The following is a 7777-nucleotide window of genomic DNA, read 5'->3' as shown; positions in this document are numbered from 1 at the left end:
TGTGGCTACATTTGGATATACAGGGAAATATATCAATATCTAGTTAGTGGTTTTGATTATTTTGAGGACCGGAGGGGAAGGGGAAGAGGAAGAGGAAGTGTACTGTAGTTTTCAGGCACAAATTTACTATTTTCTTCCCCATCGAATAGTTTTGAGAACTTTTGACATTTTCTACTTCGATATTGGTAAACCTGGATGTGATCATACCAAAACTTAGCACACTGGATCTTATCAAAACTTTGAAGTGAAGCGTGCTTGGGTGCGAGTAGTACTAGGATGGGTGGCCCCTCGGGTAGTCCTCGTGTCGCATCCCTTCTTTTGAAAGGAAGCTTTGGAGTAACTGGTAAAGTTGATGTTATGTTATGTAGATCCTTGTGGGACCCTGTGCATAGATCTTTAGTGCATCGGGCTCCCTTTTATATTTTAATTTTTTATATATTGGTAAACGTTGGAACTTTTTCAAAACTCAATAGTCTTTCCTAGTTTTAAACTATCGCCATACCTTCTTGTTCATACTGGCAATAATTTAAATTTGTCATCATTTAAAAAGAAAACACCTGAAGTAATATTTGTTCCGACGGGTACGGCTAAATATTTGAGGGTGTATTCAGTATGGAGGAATTTTTATTTAGAGAATGTTCTCGAATTTTTTCATGTTTGATTAGTTAATTTTTTTGAAAAACGTTTTATCAGAGAAAATAAGTTTCATAACTGATATTTTACATAAGCGTCTTCCTCTCTTTTCAACATAACTCATCTTCATCCCACTCCCGTAGCCATATCCACCAATCCACTTTCATCTCACATTATATTTGCTTAAATTATATGTACAAATGTGCTTAGCATAATATTTTTGCTTATGTATCGAACACAAAAATATAAAAAATCACTTATTTCTTGAAAGTTGTTTTCCAAAAATATTTTCGATAAAGAACATAAATCTGGACTTTTACCTTATTTTCCCTAACATTTTACTCTTCACAGGAGCTTACCGCACAAAAAGAAAATTAAAAATTCAGTCCTCCTTCTCCATCTCCCAAGAAAGAGGAAACAACTCAGTGATCCTTTAATGAGGAGCATATATTCTCAAATCATTATATGAATTACTAATATAGTAATGAGTAGGGGTATACGTGGTCCGATTGATTTGGACTTTTTACTCCTATCAAACTAAATTATTTGAGTTGACTTTTTTTTAATTCTTTTTTTTTTATAAATCAAACCATATCAATAAAAATTGGTTTTTCCAATTTTGGATTTTTTTTTTTGGATTTTTGGATTTTTTTTCCTGCAAAGTATTCATACAAATATATAATTAACTTGTGATTCAAATTTTTCTTTAGTCCTATCAAGATATAACTATCTCAAGGATATTTTTCAAAAAAAAATACTAAATATTAAATAAAATTAGATTATGTATTCATTGAAAACTAAAAAGAATAGGTATCTAATATTGTTGTTACTTCTAGTGTTTAATTGAACATTTTTATCAGCATCACTATTAATTTGAGTTTTGTTAGGAGTTACTAATATTTGTGGCCAATAACATTTATTATATTGGACCATTCAAAATTTTAAATTTAAATTTGAAATAATATATTGAAAGATAAAAGCAATAAAAAAGTTTAAAAAATATTTATAATTGCATCATAGTAATATTTTTATGTATTAAATATTTTTAAAAATTGTACAACTATAATATCAGACTGTTTCAAGTTGATTTGGCCCTTTTAAATTAGAAACAAATCAAACTAATTATAGTCGAGTTCTTTTTTTTTCAAGACCAAATTATTAGTCAATCTTTTTTTATTTGACTCAGTTTTCACTTTGGTGCATATTACGGTTGAATTTTGTTCCCTCGGTAACGAGAGTACAATGTTTCCTTCAACGAACCTGCATAACTTACACGCATTTGGTATACACCAAGTTAATGCATACAATCCATGTATTTTAATTTAAATCATGCTATTTAATTATGACTAATTAATATGTATTTTACTTTATTTAATTAATTACTTGACGATAGTAAAGAATATTAATTTGGTGTATACACCAAATGCATGTAAATTTTTATCGACAACTAGCTAGGTCTATCATAGTTTTGGCCACAATTCCAACTAATTGGTAAGTCTTAATAATTAATAAATTTTCCTTTTTTTTTTTTTGGTAACTAAGATATTTATATTAAGCATTATAACAAAAACTACAGAGAGGAGTTTGGAACCGCTGCTACCACAGTAACTGCACTGTGTGTAATATTTACAGACCATCCATTATAGCCTAAAGCAGTACTAGTAGAAATATTTACAGATGTAGTAGGCGGTAAGACTTCCAAGGTCTTCACACGTCTAGTAGCAAAGTCTCCTCGTTTATTATCTTTCGAAAAGTTTATCAAGTCTTGAGAAGGCAACCAAAAAGCAGTAGCAGCCATGGCTGGGATAGTAGTGGCTAAATTGGATGGTTGTGTAGTAGAGATGGCTCTTCTTGCTAGGCTATCGATCTAACTAGTTTATTTTGCTCTCTGTAGACGTGGGTAAGTGCTGGACTACCCAATTGTTGAAGAAGGAACCTGCAATCAGACAATAGTGTAGAACTGTCTATTTGCATCACTTAGCATAGTAGTGAGGTGCTCCGCATTCACATTTATTTCTAAAGATTTCAGGTTATGTTCCATGTCAAGATGCAGTCCAATAAATAGAGCTAGAATAATCTCAAGTTGAGTAATGTCCTGGGAGACTATATATGCAGTGTACCCCATTATCCAATCCCCCATGGTGTTTCGAAAACCCCCTCCTTATCCACCAATATTAAGTTTCAACGAGAGAGTAGCTTCTGTGTTTAACATTAGACAATCATTTTTAGGAGGGTTTCATCTCACATACAAAGTGAAGGGATTATTTTTAGTATTTGAATTCCCCTCAAGGTATACCCCTATTGCAACGAACTTTTTGGTGACGGTTAACCAAGCGTTGCAATAGGGGGCCTATTGCAACGCTTTCAAGCGTTGTCAAAAATTATTGTTCTATTAGCTATAATTTAATATTATAACCATTGCTTTTGATTATAAGCGTTGCAATAGCTAAATAAAATAAGCTATTGCAACGCTTAATTTATTCCCTCTAATTTCATGAAAACTTTTCACAGTCCGTCAAAGAAAACTTTGCCAAACTTTTCACTAAGTCTGCCTAAAGAAAACTTTTCCTAATGCTTAAACCTAATTCATTGTACAATTGCCACTATCTCTCTCTTATTTCTCTCGCTACTTCGACGATGCAATTTTTCTCTTAGCTTAACCTACATCTTCTCATCGCTACAATCGACGGTGCGATTTCTCTCTTAGATTAAATCTATAGCTAAGCCTGTCAAGTGGGTCGGGTCAGCTCACTTAAAGGATCCGGCCCGGTAAGCCCTGGGGATTTAGGATTCCGGATCCCGGCCCGATAAGCCCTAGGGATTTAGGGTTTTGGATCCCGGGCCGATTATTTCTTTAATTTGGGCCCGATTAACCCGGTCTGGTCCAAGCCCGCCAGTTAACCAGCCCGGCCCGGCCCGACCCGGAACGTTTTTTTTTTTTTTTTTTTTTTTTTTTTTTTTTAATTTTAGGGTTTTGGGCCAAACTAGCCGTTGGCCCAACGGCTATATAGCCTTTTTTGGGTCCAAACGGCTAGTTTGGGCCCATTTCTTAAATTTTTTTTTTTACATTAAAAATTATTTTTTAATTCCAAAAAAATTCTATTAATACCTTACACCTTCAAATCATTTTTCACACCATTTTTCACTCTCTCAAATCTCATTCTCTCTCAAATCTCAAATCTCAAATCTCAATTCTCAATTCTCAATTCTCAAATATTCAATATATTTAATTTCTTAAAGTGTTCACTTTAATTTTTTAATTTTTCATTTACAAATTACGAGCAGAAGTTTCTAAAGTCGCAACCTTCGAATACTTCCAAAATTTGGTATTGTCATTCCATCTCTTACGTTTAAATTTTATTTATTGTATTAATTGTTTAATATTTAATTTTATTATATTTGTGTATTTTGAATTTTGTTAGTTTAATTTAATTTATACTATGAATAAATTAAGAAATCTCGCTACTAAAGGTGTTAAAATTTTTTGTCCCGGAAGCGGTAGTGGTAGTAAAAAATGAATTACTAGCGGTAGAGGTAGTTCAAGTAATAGATATACCCGTGTGCCTTCGCCTCCGGTACTGCTTGGTACACCTTTTGAGGAAGAAATAGGTGTAGGTGCTCACGATATGGATTATGTAGAAGCTCAGGAAAATTACGGTATAGAAGAAGAAAATGAAGTAGATGCTGTTAATTTAGACGAAGATAATGAAAATATTGGTGAGACACCCGCTGTAGGAAATACGAACGTTAGATCTGAATTGATTAATCTCCTTCTCCGTCCTCCCCGTGCCCCAAGACCTCGTAAAAAAACTAGTGTTGCATGACAATTTTTTGAACGTATATCAGATACTGAGGTGTAATGCAATTTTGTCAATAAATATATAAGCATAGAAGCGGAGGCAAGCAAGGGGGTATGGGTACGTTAATCAGACATATAGGTGAAGCTCACGAAAGAGAGTTAAATATTGCAAGAGGTGGTGGGGATGTTGGTGGGCCAACGCAAACTAGAATAGACCCAACAACCGGTCATGTAACGAAGAAGTATAATAAATTGAGGGACCGGGAAGAAATAGCTAAAATGGTAGCTGTGGGTTGTTTGCCTTTTAGTTTTCCTTCTTCTTTTAATGCCTTTATTCATTATATACAAGCAATTTGTAATCCTATGTTTAATGGTATTCATAGAAGTACTTGTCAGTCTGATATTTTTAGACTTCATTCACAATATTGTTTTTATTTATTAACATTGTTAAAAGATATTCAATCTAGATTGTCCCTAACTTCTGATCTTGGTCGTACTGTAAATAAAAATGATTATTTAACCGTTACTTGTCACTGGATGGATATTAATTTTGTGATGCAAAAACGTATTCTTGCTCTTTTATATGATGAAGATCGTAAACATATTGTACATTTTATTGCTGATTCTATTGTTAAAGTTGCCGGATATTATGGTATCAAAAATAAAATTTTATGTATTGCTTTTGATAATGTTTCTAACAACAAAACTGTTATAAAAAATTAAAATCTACGCTATCTCCGCCGTTGCCTGAAATTTGTCATAGTAAGTGTGCATGTCATATATATAATTTAATTGTAAAAGATGGTCTTGAGTTTTTTGAGCTTTATATTGAAAAAATTCATCTTGCTGTTGGTTTTATTCAAGAAAATAATCGTAGATCGAGAATTAGAGAATTTAAAGTTAAATGTAAAAAAAAATGGACTTACACCGATATTGATGCCTGAGGAAATTGATATTAGATGGAATTCTAGGTATGATTTTTTAAAAACTTGTTATAAATATAGAATTCCTATTACACTAGCTTTTAACCAACATTGCGGTTCATTTGCTGATTCTGCTGATTGCATGCTATATGATTCTGATTGGGTTGTAATTAATGATATTTTTAAGTTTTTAGAAAATTTTTATGTAGCTACGGTTGAATTTTTCGGTGCTTATTATCCTATTGTTTGTAATATTTTGGCATAGATAGACGATATTTCTGGTTTGCTCAAAGAATATAAAAATAAAGAAGGTTATAAAAAAGCTGTTGGTGCCATGTTTACGAAATTTAAAAAATATTTTTTTCTGATTCCCCCTATTTACTTGGTTGGTGCTATGCTAAATCTGCGCATGAAATATAATAATATGTGTCACTTTAGTACTATTATTTATACTAACTTAGAAGTAAATATTAACAGTGATTCTGAACAGTACAACCTGATTTGTGGACGGCTATGAGTGATGCAATGAATACATAGAAAAATTATATAACCACTATGCTGATTTATTTGATTTAGCCGTACCTACAAATATCACTCTAACTGTCGTTCCTCATCCTCCAGAGGAGCCATCATCTTTTAAAAGACCGGCACATAGTGGTTTCCTGATTCCTTTTATGATTTTACTTGTTGGAACAGTGTTGATGAGAGAGCTTACACATTAACTTATTGGGAAGATCTGAAATATTATCTTCATTAAAAGGCCGGCACATAGTGGTTTTTCTGATTCCTTTTATGATTTAACTTGTTGGAACAGTGTTGATGAGAGAGCTTACACATCAACTTATTGGGAAGAGCTGAAATATTATCTTCGGTCCCCGCCAGAGGATCACAAATGACGGATCAACACATTGGATTGGTGGAGGAGTAATGAAACACAATATCCTATGCTTTCAAGATTAGCTAGAGATATCTTAAATGTTTCACTGTCAACTGTTGCATCAGAGAGCGTCTTTAGTCAGGGACGACATTAGCTTGGAGACAACCGACACTCATTAGGAAGCAATGCAATGAATGTTCTAGTTTGCCTCAGAGATTGAATTAGAGCGTAAAGAAGAAACCAAGGAACGGAACCGGAGCCGAGCGATGAGCTGAAACTTGAAGAAACTATGTCTTCATGGGAGAACTCAGTAGAATCAAGTCCAACGCATGGTTTTGCCCCCGTTGACTTCGACTATCCTATGCAAGTTCCCGTTAATATTAACATGAATGCGTTGGAAAAAATGATGCATAATTTGTAGATTTTTCATTCATGTAAATTATAAATTTTGGATCATTTTGCAATCAAGAAAATTCCCCAAATTCATTCACTCCTTAGTCCTTATTTTTTATATATTTTCGTTTAATGATTTAAAATTTTAAATTGAAATTCTAGTTTTCTACTTTAAATTAAAAACTTACTTCTAATATATTGTTAATTTACTACCAAATATTATTAATTTATTATATTAAGTAGCATATGTTTTGTATATTTGTGTATATATCTCTATAGACGTGTATTTTTAACGTATACATGTGTATATGTTTTATAAATTAGTATATAACTATGTATATATATATATATATTGTAATGTATATATATTGTGGTATATTTTATTTAAGGTAGTACGTATACATTGAATGATGCGTATACATGTGTATATATCTTCTATAGACATGTATATTTAATGTATACATGTGTATATATTTTATAAATTAGTATATAACTATATCTATATATATTGTAATATATATATATTGTAGTATATTTTATTAGTAGTAGTATATATACACTGAATGGTGCGTATACATGTGTATATATCTTCTATACACGTGTATTTTAACGTATACATGTGTATATATTTTATAAATTAGTATATAACTATATCTATATATATTGTAATGTATATATATTGTAGTATATTTTAGTAGTATATATACATTGAATGGTGCGTATACATGAGTATATATCTTCTATAGACGTGTATCTTTAACGTATACATCTGTATATGTTTAATAAATTAGTATATAACTATATATATATATATATATATATATATATATATCGTAATGTATATATATTGTGGTATATTTTATTTAAATTAGTACATATACATTGAATGGTGCGTAACATGTGTATATATCTTCTATACACGTGTATATTTAACGTATACATGTGTATATATTTTATAAATTAGTATATAACTATATCTATATATATTGTAGTATATTTATTAGCAGTAATATATATACATTGAATGGTGCGTATACACGTGTATATATCTTCTATACACGTGTATATTTAACATATACATGTGTATATGTTTTATAAATTAGTTTATAACTATATATATATATATATATATATATATATTGTAATGTATAT

General features: G+C 31.2%; 1 pseudogene; it reads left to right on the top strand.

Annotated features, from left to right (window-relative positions):
• Window positions 1-193: 193 nt before the first annotated feature.
• LOC124896334 lies at window positions 194-313 on the top strand (annotated as a pseudogene).
• The last annotated feature ends 7464 nt before the right edge of the window (window positions 314-7777 follow it).

This window comes from Capsicum annuum, chromosome 2 (genome assembly GCF_002878395.1).
Source record: "Capsicum annuum cultivar UCD-10X-F1 chromosome 2, UCD10Xv1.1, whole genome shotgun sequence".
NCBI lineage: Eukaryota > Viridiplantae > Streptophyta > Magnoliopsida > Solanales > Solanaceae > Capsicum > Capsicum annuum.
The sequence above is the reverse complement of the archived record's forward strand: the minus strand, read 5'-3'. Positions and strand labels throughout refer to the sequence as shown.